Source organism: Monodelphis domestica, chromosome 7 (genome assembly GCF_027887165.1).
Source record: "Monodelphis domestica isolate mMonDom1 chromosome 7, mMonDom1.pri, whole genome shotgun sequence".
Lineage (NCBI taxonomy): Eukaryota > Metazoa > Chordata > Mammalia > Didelphimorphia > Didelphidae > Monodelphis > Monodelphis domestica.
Genome location: NC_077233.1, coordinates 215,948,873 through 215,970,731, shown reverse-complemented (window position 1 = coordinate 215,970,731; position 21,859 = coordinate 215,948,873). Strand labels below are relative to the sequence as shown.

Below are 21,859 nucleotides of genomic sequence, written 5' to 3'. Positions count from 1 at the left end.
CAGCATAGTCTAGAATTCAAGTCCCTCTATATCCTGGCTCCAAAATAACTTTTCAGTCTATCTCATGTGCTATACACCTTCATGTTGCATATACTTTATGCTCTTGAGCTCTCGTCAATCTGGAAGTACCAAAAACATAGTTTTTATACATGCATGCATCATATGAAGTGTCCTCATAAAATGTACACACTATCAGCCCTTCAGCTTTGTAACATCTTTTCTTGCATCATGAAATAGGTGTGATTTGAGCTGGAACTTTGAGAAGGGCTAGATTTTGTCCTGCAATGTCTGCAGGTTATTATGCTACAGGCTTAGGTAATGTCATGAGTAAAAAGGCAGAGATGCTCAATTTTAATTTTGCTTCTGTTTTCTCTGCTGAAGAGAATGGCTTTTGGATGAGAAATAAGAACAAATATTGCTAATAGGACATAGAGAGCCAATATAAAGAAAATAACATGAGTGGGGATCCGGATGGCCTAATCCTGATGAACTACATGACACAGAAATGGCAGATGTCACTGATACTTGAAGGATCATGGAGTCTAAGAAGTATATTTCAGGACTGGAGAAGGGCAAATATTGTCCTGATTTTTAAAAAGAGAAGAGAAGAAAGTCAGAAAATTCTAGGCTCCTGAGCTCAACTCTGATTACTGGCAAAATTATTATTAAAAGAAGTGGATATAGTGTACATTTAGAAAAGAAAGCTGTGATTGTAAAGACTAGGAATAGATACAATCAAGAGATCCCTGTTCTCTTTGTCTTTTGCCCTTATTTCTAGCAGCTTGACTACTCACAAGATTTGGATGCAATGGGAGTCAGTAATTCCAAACCTGCTGATGCCACTCAGACATTACCAGTTGACACTGTCACTGCATCCTAAGATCCTCTGGGCTTTGCCATCTGCCCTGCCCTCTATGTCTTATTGTCCCCCAGTATTGTTGTCTTATACTAATGTAACCTAAGGACAACTCTGGGTCTTGTTATTTGTCCTCTTGCTGCACCTTAAGACTTCAGGGCATTTCGATTTGCCCAACAATGAAATTTTTACTGTGTGCTGTTTTTCTCAATTAGAGCTCAAGCTCTTGCCTCATCTTTTTGTAGTAGTATATTCCAATTGCCTACTGGATAAAACGGGATACACTTTTAGGCATTCTCAGTTTACACATCTAGAACTTTCCCTCTAAAATCACATTTTTATTTTTCTTAATCAAAGGTACTGTTATCCCCCCAAGCATTCATTTTCACAACCTCAACACTATCCTTAACTTTTTACTCTTCTTTATCCTACAACACATCTGATCAGTGGTCAAATCATCCACACAGATGCCAAAATGATTTTCCTAAAGTACAAACTTGACTTTTTATTCCCCAATAAAGCAACAATGGTTCTCTAATTTTTTAAAAACTCTTACCTTCTGTCTTAGACTTGCTATTAAGTATCATTTCAAGGCAGAAGAGCAGTAAGGGGTAGGCAATTGGGGTCAAGTAACTTGCCACGGCTAGGGCACATCTGAGGGCAGAACTCTAGGCCTGACTATTGCCTTTAGACAGCAAATAGAAGCTATCTAGCTTTTAAAGCCCTTCACAACCTGGCTCCAATTTACCTTTCTTTCTTTCTTTTGAAAGATTTCCCACTTCAGGGGGAATCAGAAGTTTAAATTTTAAAACACTCAACTTAAAAAAAAATGGTCCCAGTTAAAATAACCAGACTATTAGAAAAAATATCATTTTTGCAAATTAAGCTATCTGACACTGCTACTTTTAAAATGTTTTGTTATGGACAAACCTAAAGTTATCACCAGTTTGTGGTGAGTCACTTTAGTTGTACAAATTTCTTCTTCCACAGCAAAACATAGCCTCTGAGTCATGACTGTGCCAACTGAGACCAAGCAAAGGAACAGGAGATGATGATCCCATTGTTTGGCACCATTGTGAGTCATCTGACAACTGAGAGATGGAGAATCTAGAAATGTAATGAGCAGTCATGAAATGAAGCCAAAGCTTCACAAAGAGAAGAAATCCCTTTCCGACAAATTATATTTTTAAAAATTTCTTCAATACTTCAAAAAAAGTCTATGATTTCATCATAGTAGCTATTCCCCACACTAATGTCAATCATGGCTTGGCAGACATTTTTTAGTAGCTGCTGTGACTAAAGAATCTAATACCTTGTGACTGACCCATCTTCTGGGAGTAAGCCTCTCTGAGATTTTCCAGGATGGTTCTCAGAAAGTAGATACACTGGCCATCAAGAGGTCCACACAGTTCATCAGTAAGAATTAATTAAGCACTTAGTACTGAGTGCCAGGTACTGTGGTAGGTATTGGGAATAAAAAGACAAAAAACCTAGTTTCGGTCTTGAATGAACTTTACTCATCAGGGTAGACATGCACATATATAAGTATGTACCAAATTCATACATAGATTTGTTAGTGTAGCTTCTGAGATACCCAAATCATTTTCATGTCATGATGAAGCAAAATAGGAAGACTTTGATAGAAGGCTATATAGTTAATTCCATCAAGTGTAAGAGAACTTATGTTTCTCTGGAAAAATTATCATAATGACAAACATTTGTATAGAACTCTACTTTTCCCTAAACCATCTCATTTGATTTTTATGGCACTTTGAGATCAATACTACAAGGACTCATTATCATTCCTTCAGCTGGTTGTGATCATATATAGCTAATTAAGTATTAGAGCAGGATGTGAAACCAGGTTTTTGCTGACTCCAGTCTAGAACAATTCCTACTCTTACAAGTTCTCATGCAATAGCATGGAATTTCAAGAGAAAAAAACTACAAGGGAGATTCCAACAGACTGAGAGTTTGATTTCTATTTTAATGTTTTAAAGCCAATCAATAGCAATACAAAACACAAAAAAATGGCATAATCCCATATTCAGAAACTACTGAATATGTATAACCAGTGAGAAAATACATAGTGGTAGGAGAGGGGGAAGAACTTAGGGAAATTTGCCAAAGCACAAGTTTATTAAGCTGAAGATAAGATTAATGTAATTTGTCACACAGTCTACTAAATTTTGATATCCAGAGATCTAGTTGACCTAAAATGAAAAATTTCCTTCAATTGTTTAAAATTGGTATGGCCTTTTTTGGACTTTTTGCTATTTGTATTTCCTTGATTTGGATACCTTCTAATAATTCTTTTTCTTCCTCCTCTTTAAGTTACTGGGGCAAAGATCTCAAAAATTTATAAAATACAGTTTAAAACTGGTCTAGCTTTTCTCCGAAGTATCAGTATCACTAAAGAGGAATTAGAACCAAAAAAAATTTCATGTTGAAAGCATCAACAGTAAAGATAGTAAAGATTATGGCAAAGATTTTTCTGCTAATAAGTGTGGTAGTTTGTGACAAGTAAGGCTGGCTACTAAGATGTATCCATTAGTGATGGCATTAATAAATTGCAGATAACTGCACAAAAATCACTGAGAAGTAAATATTTAAGACAAATTATCAAGGTTCTGACATCCAAGATACAAAATTACAACTTTTTTTTTTTTACAATTAAATGTAAACTTGGTTGCAAAGAGATGAGTCTTAGAAGCTAGTACTTTGTTACTTTAATACTTCCAGGTATAACAATCCTTCCCTCTTTCTATAATAGAGCATTTGAGCTGTATTATGGTTTTTGATGCTACAAAATTAAGGGCTGATAAAGTATATATGCATTTTTGGAAACACATTATAATAACCTATTTATCCCATATTATTGGACAAGGGCTTTTTACATAAATAAATCTTGCAGTTGATGATGACACCAGTGAATTTGAATCACCAATGTGAGATAGGAGAAGCACTTATTCTCCAATTTTTTTTTTAAACCCTTACCTTCCATCTTGGAGTCAATACTGTGCATTTGGCTCTCAATCCACTGAGCTACCCAGCTGCCCTCATTATTGTCCATTTTTAAGATGAAGAAGTTGAGTCGCAGAGAGATTTAATGATTTGGTCAAGGTCAGTGTGAGTTGGCAGCAGGGAGGGCTTAGACTAATAATTCTTTCCCATTATTCAGTCATTTCAGTTGTGTACAACTCTTTGTGATCCTATTCATGTGTGAACCCATTTGTAGTTTTCTTGGCAAATATACTGGAGTGGTTTCCCATTTCTTTTTCCAGCTCATGTTATGGATAAGACAAACAGGATTAAGTGATTTGCCCAGGGTCACACAGCTAATGTCTGAGGCTGCATTGGAACTTAGGTCTTCCTGACTCAAGGCCCAGGAGGTCATCCATTGTTAGATCTGGCTTCCCTCTTTCATCTGAGCCACATTGTATTTCTATATCTCCAATTCTAAAACAGTCTCCCTATGTGACTTAGGATAAGTTTTCCTGATTAAGAATTAAAGCATTCTATGAATATTTGTGTGTATAAATTCATTTAACAAATTCTGAATAAATGAAGTTAATGAATGAAAGAAAAAATTAGGAATATGCCCCACATACTGCATTTATGTGGATACAAAAAAAAATTATCATTGTTCTTAGTGAGCCTATATTTTAGGCAAGGGAAAGGTGAGGGCTACAAGGTACCAATTGTACCAAGAAAAGGATGTTCTTATTTGTGAAGGCACAGCAATAGTAATGGAAGTCCTAGGAAAATCAAGTATTGCTCCTTTTCCATTAGAAATAGTAAATATTTTCTACCTGACAGCACTCCTTTAGACTTCCTCATGAGCCTCATCATCCCATAAGACCACATCAGCCTTGGTACTTACACCTCATGGAGAGTGGGTTGGAGAGCTCTTCCCAGAAGCTCCTTTTAAGAAGTTTTCCCTCAAGAATGGGGCCCTGGTCAGCTATTCTTTCATACCAACCCCCCGCCAGTTGCACTCTTGTTGGACTTTGCCATCATGTCTCTTGCCAGGGACTTTCCTTCTTCCCCTACTCCCTTTAAGATGTTTGTTGTGTTGTTCTCTCTCATTAGATTTGTAAGCTCCATAAGGGCAGGGTGTTGTCTTTCTTTTTCATATACTGGTGTACAGTAGGCACTTAATAAATGCTTATGGACTATATTATATATAGCTGAACTTAACAGAAATTCAAAGTTTCATAAATGATACTTTTTCTGTTCTTTTCATTTGAAAATATTCATGTTTTTTGGTGTTTGTCAAATTCAAAATAAGGGGGAAATGGAAGATTAAAAAAAATCAAAATCAGGTAGATGGAGAGAAGGCAGAATCAAGTTAGGAGAGTAGCTGATATCTCAGGGTTTGGCCTGTAGAAATAATGCAAAAAGGAGTAATATTAAATAAAGGTGGAAAAAGATAATAGAATCATAGATTTAGAGCTGGAAAGCACCTTTTTCTAGAGTACATTGAGGTGCAAAGATTTGCCTAAAGTTTGAAAGTCATTAACTGGCAGAGATGGGAACAAGAGCCAGATTATTTGATTCTAAATCCAAACCTTTTCCCTCTGTCCTACATTGCCAACTAGTCTCTTACCATTGAGTCTGTAGGTGCCTTGAGGGCAGAGACTATTTTATTTTTTTATCTTAATACACCCAGTGCATGTAGGAGGCAATTAAAGTCCTGTTATTTGAATTGGAAGTTTAGTTGTAAGACTAAAGAGGGTTTTGATGTTAGGATAAATTATATAAGGAGGTTGTGAACTTGGGAGCTTTTTCATCAGATTCTAAAACACTCTCATTACAAAACGTAACTCCTAAAACTTGAAGATGGGACAGTTTTAGGACAAATAAAATGAAAAAGTTATTAATGAAGTGGTTAGTAATATATAGAACTAATTGCTCCAGGGATTTTGATTTTAATCCTGGAAACATAAATAGGCTAAAGAAGAATTAGACTTGAAGAGAAACCCAGATCTTGACAAGATGTTATCTGTGTATTCTGACATCATCCAACCCTTGGCAGCCTACTTGACTTAGCTTCTGCAAACTCTTTCTCTACTGATGAATTGTTACTGGAACCTCCACTAAGGGAACAGGCACAGATTACAGGTTTCACTTCTTTTTCCCCACTGATTTTCAGTTTTTCTTTTATGGATTATCTTCTCATTAGAATGTAAGTTCCTTGTGGCAGGAACTTTTATTTTGCTTGTATTTTTTATCACAGATGCTTAACCCAGTTTCTGGCACACAGTAAACACGAATATTTACCGACAGACTTTAACAAATGTTTACTGACAGATTGAGTTTAAATAAATTTGTGCGGACATATAATGACTGCATAATGACAGAATCATAAGTACAAAATGGTTATATTTTGAGGTTTAGTGCCTGATTTCAGGTAAGTTCATTATGACCTTTTAAGGCCTATATCTGTGAATCAGTGGATATTTTTTGGACTGACATGCAGTATAGGTGTTCCTTTACTTTGCACCCCACCCCCCGAAAGTACCAAAACATACCTACTAAGGTTTCTAGAGTATTAACAGATTTCTAAAAATCACAGGTGAACTCAAGAGGGCATCATTCTACAAAACAGCATCTCTGAAAAACATACATTTCGCTGCAAAATATACCTCCTTTATCTATTTTCTCATGTGTGTTAAAGTGACTTTTGGGAGGCACTCTATGAGACAAGATGTGTTTCCTAACTCCTTTCTGTGTCAACTTACTGACCCCTGTCACTTAATCACCAATAAAAATAAGGAAAAAAATTAAAAACCACACCTCCACAAAACCAAAAATAGCATTTTCAGTTAAAGATTAATGCACGGTTCTTAAAAAAAGTATTTTGTTAAAACCCATTGCTAATGACAGAAAATAACAGAGACAAATGTGGTTGCATTAAAATAATCATCACATATAAAGGAAAGAGGGAAAATGTCAAAAGTTTTAAAAATCCTTTATGTTGAAACAATGTACTTCATTCAAAGAACTATGAAAGGAGAACAATGTTAAGATATGTGTTTTAACAGTCATTTCTGAATTCTTCAGCATTCCAATTTGGAAAAATTATCAGTTACAGGGAAATAGGTTACTTAGGCCAAATTTTTTTTTGAGAAGCAGTGCTATATATAGTGGATAGGTTGGTCTTGGGACCAGGAAGACCAGAGTTCAAGTCTTGCCTTTGTCACATAACAGCTGTATGACTGGATATTTATCCATTTAATGTCTTAGTGATACTTATACTATAAATTGCAGAGGAGGTGCAAACCTACTATCGTAAAGAAAGTTTCTTCCTCTGGAAGTTCCCTATAATAGTGAAACCACAGATATAGTTCTCATCTCCATTCTATATATGAGAATCAGCTAAGGTGATTTATTAAGAAGAATCTAAACTTGGAATTAGGAGACCTGAGTTGAAATAATCCCTCAGACCTCCCTAGTTGCCCTGGTCAAGTCACTTAATATTTGTTGGTCTCTGTTTCCTCATAGGTAAAACAGGAATACCTATCTTATAATATTGTTATTTTTTTAAAGTACTCATTTATATGTTTTATTTATTATCATCTTCATTTCTGAATATCTCCTAACCTCATCAATTATCTTATTTAAGAAAGATTAAAGAGAAGAAAAAAGTTTAGCAAAAACACATAAAACATGTACTAAGACCCCTTTATTAATTACTACTGCTACTCAAGAGTAATTTAAAATTCTACATTTTCTTTTATCTTTGATCTACAAATCTGTTTTATGTAAACTACTGCTATATTCTGTTATTAATGCATTCTTTCAAATAAAAACATAAATCTCAATAGAATACACTTTACCTGAAATAGTTTATCATCAAAAGTATTACGACAAAATTGCTGGGGGCAGCTAGGTGGTTCAGTGGATTGAGATTCAGGCCTAGAGGCGGGAGGTCCTAGGTTCAAATATGGCCTTAGACACTTCCTAGCTGTGTGACCCTGGGCAAGTCACTTAACCCCCATTGCCTAGCCCTTACCACTCTTCTCCCTTGGAGCCAATACACAGTATTGACTCCAAGATGGAAGGTGAGGGTTTAAATAAAAAAAAGACAAAACTGTTGTACTTATCACTAAATAAAACATTCATATACTCCAAACATATACATAAGTTCAATATAAGTTCAATACTTCGTGAGGTCTTATTTCTATAAAATGGCTTCTAATGTCACCAATATGCTTGCTACAATACTATAAAAATCAACAAAACCTTGAAGATAATTGTAAAACTTGTGAAAGATTTTACACCACCTCCTTAAAATAATTGTCAATTTATGTTTTGGTATTTTTTTTGCCTGAAAGTTCTCCCTAATAAGCTCCTTTTTTTAGCTGATGATACAAAATTTTTTCTAAACAAAGTTTTCCTTTTTTCCTTGGCAAGGTCTGTCTGGTCTGGAGGTCTTATAATAAATACATGTCTGTTTTTCAGGCTGCTCGCTGTCTTAGTCCCAAAACAATGGAATTTAAGTTTCTAGTCTCATATAAAGTTCAGCCTTTTAGTAGAGTTCTTCTTGCAAATCCCTAGTGCTTTGCTATAAAATTTGTGACTCAATGTTGGAAAGAGGAAGGAAGGAAGAGCTTTAATATTTTTTGTCTTATTTGGTCAAAGACTTTAATCTATTTGTTTAGAACCAATTAAAAAAATCTAAAGCCAACTTCATCAGCAGTCATCAGAAAGGACCTTGTAAAATACAATCCAGTTTCTACAGACAAATACACATACTGTAAATTTACATAAAGGTGGACTATTGGACTGGTGGATAGTTTTTGAAAAGGCAAAGGATGCTTGTTCCCAATTATCATAAAAATTATCATAGAATGAAAACTTAAAACAGCTATATTCACTACATACTTGTTAGAATCCTACTTTGATGGCTATGATGATTGTTAGCTAAAATATTTAATTAAGAATTTAGAAAACAAATGCAACCTAGAAAGAGTCTCACAACCTAAAAGAACACAGGGTATGCTAACATATTTTTGCCTAATTTTTCACTTGATAGTCATCACTTATTTTATATACATATTTGATAATTTGCTCCCTAAGTCTTATTAAAGAACAAAAGTCTTAATATTAGAGAAGAGTAAACCAACATCATACAAAAAATACTATTAGTAGCAGTCAGTTCAGATAAATGAAAATTGTTAACAAAACCATTATCATTTTATGCTTAATTTCATATTTAGAGGGGTTTAAATCTGTTGATAGAAACCCTAAAATATTTTTAATACATCATTCAAAAATATTAAGAATGTACTTTATGCCAGGCATTATAAGTAAAGGAGATACAAAGATAGACCTTGTCTTCAAGGAGTTTACAACATAATGGGGGAGACAATATGCAAATGACTATGTACAAATAAGCTATAAACAGAAAATAATGAACAGAGGAAGACACTAGAATGAAGAAAGATTAAGAATGGGTTCACAGAAGGTGGGATTTTAGCTAAGCTTTGAAGGAAACCAGGAAGGTTAGGAGGCAGAGATGAGGAGGGAGAGCATTTTGTGCATGGGAGACAGCCAGGGAAAATACCTGTTGTCAAGAGATGGAGTGTTTTGTTCAAAGAACAGCAAGGAGGCCAGTGTCACTGGTTGTACATGGGGTTGGGAAATATAAGGTTTAGGAATACACAAAAGATGGGGTGGAGTCCTATAAAGGATTTTTAATGAGAAATAGAAGATTTTTATTTGATCCTGGAAGTGATAAGAAGCCAGTGGATTATAATTACTCACCAAAAACTGGTCAACTTATTTGATTACATAATTATTTCCCAATATATTATAGCCTGTGCTAAACTTTAAATTAGCCAGAAATGATAAAGGAAGAAGGGCAGCTGTGTCTCCCTGCCTCCCCTCCCCAAAATTCTTTGCTGTCAGCTACCACAAACTCTATTTGCTCCCACATATACAACTATAACCTTCCTCTTTCTCCACTATAATTATCTACATCTACCCCACAGTCAAAAATAATTTTAAAAAAGAAATAAAGAAATCTAGGAAACTATACATTAAAGACATCCATTCCATGAATGTAGCAAAATGCATGGGTTCAATCCTAATGAAGGGAAGTCTGGCCTAGAAAGGACTTTATAATCTCTTCCCTTCACTCTGTAGCTCCCTTCCCCTATTGGTGAGTTCCTACTGGAGCCTCCATTTTGGGGAGGTATCCAGGCTAGACACCTTTCATTCCCCTTATGGCTCTAGTTCTGATTCTCTGGACTTGCCAATATGTTCCAAGTGGGTACTTTCATCACCTTTCTTGATTTGCAACTTTCTTTGATGCTTCTTTTCCCCCATTAGAATCTAAACCCCGTTTAGCTTTTAGGCATGTAAGAGGTTGAATAACATATGCTTGTTGATTGACTGGTGCAAACCATTCCCCCCTCCATTTTAGAGAGGAAGAAATTGAACCCCTAAGTATTAAGTAATAAGGTCACTTGGAAAGTTAACAAAAGAGCCAAAGCCAGAACCTAGGTTTTATAACCCACCCCAGTGCTTTATCCATCATACCATACCATACCATACCATACCATACCATACCATACCATACCATACCATACCATACCATACCATACCATACCATACCATACCATACCATACCAGTTTAATTCTGTTCTTTTTGTTCTACTATTTCTAATAGTACCACAAACAGCTCATTTTATAGTGGTCTGTAGTTAACAAAGTATCTGCTTAGCAACAACTCTGAAAGGATAAGTAGTTTCCTGAGAAAGATTTCCAGATGAAGCTTCCCTACTGACCTTGGTTTCCCTGATTAAGCTTCCTGGTCTGAAGGTATAAAAGGTCCTAGTGATATGAAGTCACGGCCTCTCAGACTTGGTGGGTGCCTAAGACCATGTGAGTTGCCATTTATTGATGACTTACTACACAGAAATAGTTTCCAGATGGAGATGAGGGGGCTGCATGCTGAGAAGTTAAGCACCTTGTTGTGCATTTTTGCTGTGTTAGGGCAAAGAAAACCTCATCCTTTATTAAATGTTTAGTGACTTGTGACTGCCTCATTACTAAAAGTTGTTAGTCTACAACTAACTACAAGAGATGGGTAGTATAAGACTGAAAGGACCATTATTGGAGTTAAATGATTCATCAAAGACTCACTTTGTTCCAACCAGCACCCTTATGAACACTGGATGGGATTGAGTCAAGTTAAGCCCACTATAGTATTATCATAGCCATCTTTACAGATGATACAACTAAGGCTCAGAAGTAAGTAATGTGGTATGCCCATAGTCATAAAGTGGCTAAGATGGATTCACAAATGTCCTGCTGGATTCTCTTTCTACTACAGGGTGTTATACTTGCCTATTACTCTACTTGCAAAGGCATACACAGTATCATAAATTCAGACTCACAAAGGTGTAAATGCTTAAAATATGTTTGCGGAAGGACTAAGTGAATTAGCAAAAGGACCAGAATGAGACTGAGCATGGGTGGATCAGCATCAAGACTCCTTTCAACTCTGTTTTTAAATCCAAAGTATTGGATAAACAACTGAGTACATGAATGGCAGGGTCACCATTTTTGTGTATACAATATCACATTTTAAATTTGGGAATAAATATCAAATCAGGTTCCTAAATGTTAACTAAAAATCCTAGCTGGGCCAATGATCCCAATTCCTTATGTCATTTAATTATTTTAAAAAATCTGAACATATGATATTTATAAGATGGGTAATTTCAACAGAGCAGGGCTCTGAAGCTAATTACCTCCCATACTGTTCAGATGAATGTCAAGGGAGAAGAGGCTAAAGTGTTATTCAACTTAATATTTACCATTTTCTGTCCTCCCTCTTCCAGAGCTCACATAAAGTAAAGGGGTGGGTGGGTGGGGGAGAAGCAGCCATATAACTGCCAAAAGCTGAGTCATACATTATTCTCAGCTCAGCTCTCATGGAACTTCCTTATGCTTCCTGGCTATATGGAAGAAATGTAGTTAACATGAAAGCAAGGATGCTCTTAAACAGTATTCTGTAAGCAAGAGATAGTGTCATAACTATCATGCTGCTACAGTGTTTTGTTTTGTAATGGAATAGCTAACATAACTGATGGCAGAGAATACTGGTGTTCCACACTACAGGATGAATTATTAGATTCTACTAAAAAACAATTGAACTTGTTCTAGAAGAGGACAGAATTCTTAGTTCAGAAGACAAGTCACATTCTCAACAGCCAGTATCTCGCTCTTGTTTTTCTAATCTTCTGTTGACAATAATTTGACAGGATTTGAAGACTGGATTTAAGACAAAACAAAACAAAAACTTCCCTTCTGAAAGTAAGTTTTTTTTGAGATATAAGACCTTGTCTTTCATATATTCTTTATCAAAGATCCTTACAAATTTCTAACCGCAGAAATGTAATTTATAGATCTTCAATGTATAAATAGAATTATAATTTAGAAGCCATATAATTTTATTAGGGCACAATGGATCGAGTACTGGGCCTGGAATCAGGGAGGCTCCTCTTCTTGATTTCAAATCTGGCCTCATACACATTACTACTTGTGTGACTATGGGTAAATCATTTCACCCTATTTACCTCAGTTTCCTCATCTGTAGAATGCACAGGGGACAGAAATGGCAAACCAGTCCAATATTTTTGTGAAGAAAACCCCAAACAGGGCCAGGAAGAGTTGGATGCAAGTGAAAATGACCAAACAACAGCAGCAGCGGGAGCAACAACAACAATTTTATTACTTTATTCTAACTTGGTGTGTGTCTACTTCATCCACTGAATCTGGCATAAATCAATTCTAGAACCTCATCATAAGTAACCCACAAAAAAGTTCTTCCTTTAACCCTGCTGGCCATCTAAGTAAATATACTGTCTGAAAAATCGACAAGCACCCTTGCATCCTAAGCAATGAAATATTTTGTGGAGAGAGGATACATTCAATCATATATACTAGCCTATCTTTCAATTTTAAATAGCCCTCTGACAAATAATTAGTTTTATGCAAAGATGAAGCTGTTGTGTGGATACCTAGACAGATCTAAAATAAAAACATGTAATTTAACCAAAATCAATTCTGGGTTCTGTATCCAGGCTATGGACTGGCACCTGTGTTTTTGAATTGCTCTTAAAGTATTTTTAAAAAGACCCTTAGTATCATTTAGATATCTTTGCTTTTTCTCCTTCATAAATCAAATCATGATACAATTGAACTCTTTCTCTTTAATTAAGTCCTAGTTGATCATCACAGAAAATAATCTCAATAAAGGAATGGATTGTCAAATATCTTGAGTAAAAACTGATGCATTTTCCAAACCAGAAAATGGAAGTCTTATGAAATATTTTGGCTGAATTGGTTTATCAATTTAGAAATCAAACAATATAGGACAACCAAACTTCTTAATCAATTTCCCTTCCATTTCACCTTCTCATTAGACAGTGGCATGCAAAAGAAGTATACAAGGTCTATTCTCTTTTAAAGACTACACTGGGATAAGGCCAGTCACTAAAGAACTCTGAATTTGAATCACTTAGGAGAATGTGTCATTTGGCAAACCCAAATGTTTTGCAGTGTGTGAATGCTTAGCACAACGTTTGGCTGTTTTTCATTTGTTTTCAAGACATAGAGGGAGTTAAGCTAAAATGGAGACAATTCAATAAAAGTATTCCAAAGAATGCCACAATCATATAAGATGAAACCTAAAAATTTCCAATATCATTCAGAAAGAGTTTTCTTGAAGAGTGGGAAAGGCTTAAAGAAGTCTTAGGAAGTGTATGCCTAAGGCAAAAAGAATAAAAAAAAATCATTAAATACTCATGCATAAGTCTATGATTTTTTTTTTAATCCATACCTTCTATCTTAGAATCACTACTGAGTATTGGTTCTAAGACAGAAGATCAGTAAGGTCTGGGCAATTGGGGTTAAGTGACTTGCCCAGGGTCACACAGCTGACACACACAGTGTCTCAGGCCATATTTGAACCTAGGACCTCTCGTCTGTAGGCCTGGCTCTCAATCCACTGAGTCACTCAGCTGCCCCAGTCTAAGATCTTAAATAAGGTCATCCTAATTAATTTTCATCCAAGTATTTTTCTAAATCCTTTAGAGAATCCATGAAATATGCTAAAAGCCCACCTTTGGTTGTTTTAATATTTTATGAACATCAGCACAGTATCTGGGCTGCTTATCTGTTCTTAGTTTTTTCTCTTTATTCTAAGTCTGAAACAACTTTTCTTGGGGTGAAAAAAAGAAAAATAATTCATTTGAAGACCTCAAGAAGTTTATAATTGCATAGTTTAGCAGTTTACATTTTTTTGTTTTTAAATTATTTAAAAATTTTACTAAGACTTTACAAACAAGCATAGTTTTTAAAAACTATTCAATTATCTTTAAATTTCTTCATAAAATGGCTGTCTCATATGGAATCTTAAGGGTAGTTATGTGCGTTCTTTCTTTTTTCATCTTTTCTTTAAAATTATTTCCCCCCTAGATTATATATAGATACAATTTTAATAATCATTTTCTGATATTTTGATATCCATATTCTCTCCCTCTCTTACCTCCTTCCTTCTTCCCTGAGACAGCAGGTAATATGATATAGGTTGGACATGTGCTAACATATAATACACAATTCCATGTTCATCATATTGTGAAAGAAGGCATATATCACTTAAACAAGGAGAAAAACTCATGGGGGGAATAAAGTGAAGCATGATCTGTTTCAATCTGTATTTGAACTAATATCCCTTTTTATTATGATTCTCTTGGAATGCCTATATCCTTGTATTGCTGATAATAGTTAAGTCACTCACAATTGATCATTGTAAGCAGTTAATATTTATTCAGAACCATAACAATTTGCAAAGTGTATTCCTATTCCTTATAACAACTCGATGAGGTAGGAAATGTAAGCATTGTTTATCTCTATTTTTTAGATGAGGAAACTGAGATGAAATGACTTGACAATTGGTTACATACCCACTAAGATTGAGGGCCTGGAAACCAATCTCTATCTTTAAACTCTAAGTTCAATGTTGCTTCCATTAAACTGTCATGAATGAATGAATAAAGCATTTTGATTAAGCACTAAGTAGAGAGGAGCAAGTTATTTTGAACATAGTTTTCTGAATTAGTAAAGAAAAACTATTCCATATTAAGTAGTAATTTAGGAAAATTTCAATGTTGTCTATTTAAATAAAAAATCTATAAAGAAGCCACCCAGGACTAAGTACTTTAAGTATAAAATCTCCAGAGATTCTTGATTGACACAAAGATGATACATGCCTCTTCTAAAGAATCATTCTACCAGAGAAATTCACAATGAACAACATAAAGAAGAAAAGTTGCATACATTCGAGGCCAAAGCAAAATCACAAACTTATGATGTTGGGAGGGAGATGTAATACACTTAAGAAATGGTTTAGTCCAGCTCCTTTAATTTATAAATGTCCAAACTGAGGCTTAGAGAGGGGAAAGGACTTGCCTAGAGTGACTAGTAAGCAGTAGGTGCTGGGTTCAAAGCCTGGTCTTCTGACTTTAAGTCTTCTTTTTTCCATTAAATCATACTGACTAATGAATGTTTCAAAGAAATAACATTTTGAATACTGATATACAACTAAGATAATGTTTTACAATAAAAAGAGTTTTTTCCCAAGATTGCACTAAATAATTTTCCAAGTAGTATTATATGAAATAGTATAAACTTAAAGGTTAAGCTGCTTTTTGGGGGACTTTCTTAGAACAACATTAATGATTTGTTCAGGAGAAGAGCCAAGCTAAGCACAAACCAACCACAGTCTGAGCAGTAGGAACCATTTAAACAAAGGAGACATTTGAAAGGTGTCAATAAATTGCTTCTCAAAGCAACATGTTTTCCACCTTTTCAAACAGAAAATTTTGCATGATATTTCCAAAAGCTTTTTTTTTTAAATGCTAAATAAACAGAAAGGTTCTATGCTTATTTCACATAGTCTTTTTTCAAAGCTTGACTATAAACTAGGAGGGGGGAAGATACTATGTTCTGAATTAAGTCAAAGGATGAAGTTTTCCTTTAAATTAATTTTCTTTTTCCAAATGGCCCTTAAAGGTCAAATTCTAAAAATAAAAAAATAGTTTTGGGGAGTTTCATTTTGGTTTGAAATTAGAATTTGCTCAACAGGCGGGGAAGGACATACTTGTACTATATATGTGTAAGGAAATAAATGTACTGTAATGTGAAAACAAAAGATATCAATAAAAACTAGATTTGAAAATCATCAGCAATTTCATCTACATGATAAGATTTTGAACCAAATAAAAAGAGAGCATTATTACTATACCATATCACAGTGGGAAACTAATTTTGAATTAATGAACATATAATACACTCCTAGGAATCTTACCAAATTTGGCTCCAAAAAAGAGTTTATGACCAAACAAGAGACAGAAAATGATGGGAAATCAAATGGATAATTTTGATTACATGAAATTAAATTTTTTTTCACAAACAAAACTAAGGTATCCAAAATTAGAAGGAAAGCAGGAAACTGATGGGGGAGGGGTTTTATAGCAAGGGAAATGAGTAAAATTCATTAAAATTAGAGCCATTTCCCAACAGATATATGGTTAAAGGATATGAACTAGCAGTTTTTAGAAGAAGAAATAAAAGCTAGCTATAGTCATATGAAAAGATATTCTAAATCATTAATGATTAGAAAAATGCCTATTAAAACAACTCTGATGTACCACCTTGCATCCGTCATATTGGCTAACATGACAGAAAAGGAAATGACAAATGCTGAAAGGGATGTGGAAAAACAGACACACCAATGCACTGCTGGAGGAATTGTGAACTGGTCTAACCATTCTGGAGAACAATTTTCAACTACGCCAAAAGGGCCATACAATTGTACCTACCCAGCAATTTCATTATTAGGTCTGTATCCCAAAGATACAGATCTATTTGTATAATTAATACTTATAGCAGCTCTTATGGTAACAAAGAATTGGAAATTGAAGGTATGTCTGTCAATTGAGGAACAGCTGACCAAGGTGTGGCATATGACTGTGATGAAATATTATTGTGTTTTAAGCAATGCAGAAGGGGATAGTTTCAGAAGAACCTGGAAAGATTTATAGAAATTGATGAAAAGTGAAGTGAGTAGAACCAGGAGAATATAACACCCAGTAACAATTCTGTATGATGAACTGTGAAATCCTTAGCTACTGTGATCAATACAATGATCCAAGACAACTCCCAAGAACTTGTGATGAAAAAAAAAATGCTATCTACCTCCAGAGAGAGAGAGAGTAAGCAAGCTGATGAACTCTCAGTGCAAAGTGATATAATTTTTATACTTTAATTTTCTTTGCAACTTGGCTAATATGGAAATTCGTTTTACACATTTCATGGTATAACTAATATTGTACTGCTTGCATTCTCAATGGGAATGGGAGGGGTTTTAGGGAGGGGATAGAATTTGTAATTCAAAATTGGAAAAAAATAGTGAGGATGACAAAATTATCTTTTTAAAAAAATTCCCCTTGAGCATAGTTCAGCATTTTTGCCTTTCTTTGTATTACCAGTGCTTAGCCCAGTACTTGGCACATAGTAAGAGTTTAATAAATGTTCATTGACAATGCATTACATAATTGAGCACTTCATGTTTGAAGAACAGAATGAACAATGACCATAAAAAGACACTGCTTTGAGCTTCATCCAAAGTCTATAACAAGGACAGCCTTGAAGTGATACATGAAGGATTAGAGGGAAGGATCCCTAGTAAAAGCCAGGGTGAAGTCTGAGCAGTATAATTATAAGGAAGAAAATACCAAATACCAAGAAAAATACGGAATGTTAAACAATTTATATCTAGTTCAAGAATTCTACTACTTTCTTTGTATAACTGCAGTTCCAGAAATTTAAAATCATGTTCATTTAACACATTCAAGTTAGCCTAATAATGGTAAGGACTAAACATAAGCTAACCTCTATAAAAGCTCAAGATTTTCAATCTTGAAATTCAAGGTTCTAATTATAAAAAGTTCTAAGAAATGTTTTCATCTCTATTAGTCCATATTACTTAATGAAACAATACTAGAAAATTATGCATCCCATGAAGTAAATTTAAAAAGGTACCTAAGTTAATATTCAGATGCAAACTGCAATTATCTATACTCTTATGTTTCCCCAAAAAGTTCACCATAACATTCATATAATAGAAGTAAATGAGGCAATAAAACATTTATTTTTTATTTATGAAAAACCCTTATTTTCTACCTTAGAATTGATACTAAGTATAGGTTCCAAAGAAGAAGACAAATAAAGGCTAGGCAATTGGGGTTAAGTGATTTGCCCAGGGTCACCCAGCTAGGAAGTATCTAAGGTCAGATCTGAATCTTTTCTCCAGGACTGGCTCTCTATTCACTGAGTCTCTTAGTTGTCCCTTAACAAAGATTTTATTAAATGCTTATTATGCACCAGGCATTTTACTGAGCACCAGGAATACAAATAAAACAAAAAAGGAAGGACTAGCACAAATCCTAAATCTTTTGATTTCTAATCTTTTCACTACACATACTGCCTCTATGTATCTGACTCAGAATAAAACCAAAGTTTTAAACTAAGACAACACATTATGATTTATCAGGCTCTCACTTTTTATCTGGGAAAGTAGGTAAATCTTTTTCACATAGAAAAACATTTATTAAAACAAGCTAAGTAGTTATCAGGTGTGTTGGATAGCAGGTCAGCCACTTAACCTCTTAGTGACCCTAGCAATTTTCTTAAGACTAAGTCAGTGAAGGCAGCTAGATGACTCAGTGGTTAGAGTACCAGGAATAAAGATGGGAGGTCCTGAGGTAAAATTGGCCTCTGATACAACACTTGTGACCCTGGGTAAGTCACTTAACCCCTATTATTTTGTTCTTATACCACTCTTCTGCCTTAGAACCAATACTTAGTACTGATTCTAAGATGGAAGGTAAAAGTTAAAAAAAAAAAGAAAAAAAAGATTACACCAGGGTTTCAAAAGAAGGAGGAAAGAGGAGAGAACAGGCATTTATTGAGCACCAGCTATATGCCATTACTATACTAATTTCTTTTTATTTTACAAATATTATCTCATTTCAACCTCACAACAATCTTTGGAGGTAGATGCTATTGTTATTATTCTCATTTTACAATTGAGGAAACAGGCAGGCAGAGGTTAAATAACTTGCCCAGGGTTCAAATCCTATTTCGGACATTTAATGGTTAGGTTATAGTATAGATTTTAGGTTATGTCTTAATTGAACTAAAATCTTCCTGAATCCAGACCCAACACTCTACCCACTGTCACTTACTGATCTCCCCTGTATAGATCAGGATAGTTTCCGAAAGGATATGATTAACCAGTGGAAAGTGGGAAGTCCCATTCCACCCTCCCCATAGTTAAATCCTGGGGTTTGTTAAAAACAGCCAAAGCAACTTTTACCTACCAATATTCTTCCCATTCTGCATTCCTCTGTTGTGAAAATTTTTTATGCACAAATAATAGGGCCCTTAGGATGTTCTGGGCACTCACAGCAACAGTGCCAACTAGAAACCCTGTCTCTAGCAGATGCCCTGAAAAGAGGAGTCCTTCCCCCTTTGATTTTTTTATTTTTTATAAACCCTTACCTTCCATCTTGGAGTCAATACTATGCATTGGCTCCAAGGCAGAAGAGCGGTAAGGACTAAGCAATGGGGGTTAAGTGACTTGCCCAGGGTCACACAGCTGGGAAGCCTTTGATTTTTTTAAAGGACTATGAGCCATAAAGAATGAGCAGGTATGGATTTGTCTGTGCCTCAAATCTCATTACATTCTTCTCTCTTTCCCTTCTTCCCAACTCAATCCTCTTTCAAGATCATCCTTCCAGCTACCTAGGTTTACAACGTCAATTTTAGATAATATCAGATTAGCCACTTTCCCTCATGCCACATAACCCATCAGATGCCAAACCTGCCCTTCCATATTATCTCTAATCTAGGTCCCCTTCTCTCCACTCAAGCACAGGCACTCATTATTTTTAGCCTGGACTGTAGCAACAGATTCCTAATTGACCTCTCTGCCTCAGGTCTCTCCTCATTTCGAAATACTCTCCACATAGCTGCAAAAGTGATTTTTCCTAAAGCAGAGATCTGACTGCACCACTCCTCTACTCCCTCCCTCCACTCCAGTGGCTCTCTATTGATTATATTTTATTTTTATCTAATATTTTTATTAGTTAGAATGTGTATTTCATGTAAGATTTCTAATACACACAATTATTAGGATAGCAGTATATGTATATGATTTATAAATAAATGCACATATAATTGAAATACATGCTCTGGAAGCAAAGCACGGATGAGTTTTGAGACGCTGAATCTGTAATCCAGAGCTCCATAGTCTGATAAAATCAGAGATCTAAACCAAAGTACAGGGTGCTGTATCTTCTCACTGAGAATATATATTATGAATACTATGCAAGTCATATATTTCAAGGGAATATGGAAGATTCTCAATCTAATGTAGTCTTTGATCAGTTTTGAAGGTATAGTTCAACAAAGGTCTCAAGAACAAACTGCCAAAGACAATCCCTTACCAATTTACTCTAAGCTTACCACCATGTGTTTTAATTAATATGTATGGTTAGTCACATTGTAGGGAGAAGGTCAGAACTAAAGAATGTCTCACTTTTTCTTTCTTGTTCAATACTGCTAAAGCACACATAAAGTTATATTTTACTTTGAAGGTAAACATAAATTGTTTCATGGGTCTTCCTAACATGAACTTATCTTTGAGCTTATTAAATTAGACAACAGCAATTTAAGCAATGTTAATATGGTATGACAGCAAGTAATAGGCTATAAAAAAAGAATTTAAGATCAGTATCACCTAGAGAGCATCAGAGAGGCACTCAGTGTGGGTGTGAGCAGGCAGCAACATATAACGAGTTAGGGACTTCAAAGAAAAACAGGAGTATAACATGTCATCCAGAAATGTGAGGTTAGAAGAGGAAATGAAATGGTCACATGGAGAAAGCAAGGAATGACAGGATGACAGACAGTGCTCCCTGGACATCTGTCTCATGTCAGGAAAAAGGGTGGGTAGCCTTTAGCTTGCTGAGTTTTCCTATGCTGAACTTACAATAGGCCATGTATAAAAAACTGTCTTGAAGGGTTAATCATGGATGGCTGTAAGCTGCCTGAGTGCAAGGAATTCCTGAATTCACATGATCACAGATTCATTTGAGTAATTAACTAACCAAAATATTACTAGATTGTAAGCTCTGAAGTCAAGGGCTTTATTTATTTTTCTCTGGACTTTCTTTAGTACTTAACTTAGCATCTTATACAAATGAAGTATTCAATAAAAATTGGGTCAAACTGACATTTCAAAGGGTAATTTTCTTTAAAAATATTTTCCATTATGCTAAATGTCTCTTATGTGACAATATTTTAATTGGGGTATCATATGCAATTCATTCAACCGTTTAAATACCTTAAGAACAGTCAATTCTGACATTTATTTAAGTACCAACTGTGCATAAAGCACAAGTACTAAGGATACAAAGATGAAATAAGCTACAGTTCCTACTTTCAAGAACTTTACCATCTAACTGGAATCAAGGCATGCTAGAGATCGAAGTGACTGAAATATACTCCACCTTATTTCCACTTCTTAGAATCCCTGAGGTCAAGAGCCACCTTCTGCTTGTCTTGTTCCTTCTACTCTCACCCTATCAGTGACCCCCATGTCTACCCCAGTACTCTGTATATACTACTTATACTTTGTAGCTACCTGTCAAGGCTACTTAACTCCCCAGACAAGATGTAAGAAACTGGGGGTGGGGGAGTGAGGACTATTTCACTTTAGTCTGTATTTATCACCTAGAAGTCCTTGGCACACAATAGGTACTTAGTAAAATTCTTGATTACTTATGATAATTCAACTGAACAAACATCTAGCAGTTTCAGCAAGCATTTATTTTGTGCTAGGCACTGATGGGAGTT

The 21,859-nt window shown here is 35.1% G+C and overlaps 1 protein-coding gene across 3 annotated transcripts in view; it reads right to left on the bottom strand.

The window, feature by feature from the left end:
- Nucleotides 1-21,859, bottom strand: part of GNA12 (G protein subunit alpha 12) — a 138,535-nt gene that overhangs the window by 20,838 nt on the left and 95,838 nt on the right. The window lies entirely within an intron of this gene.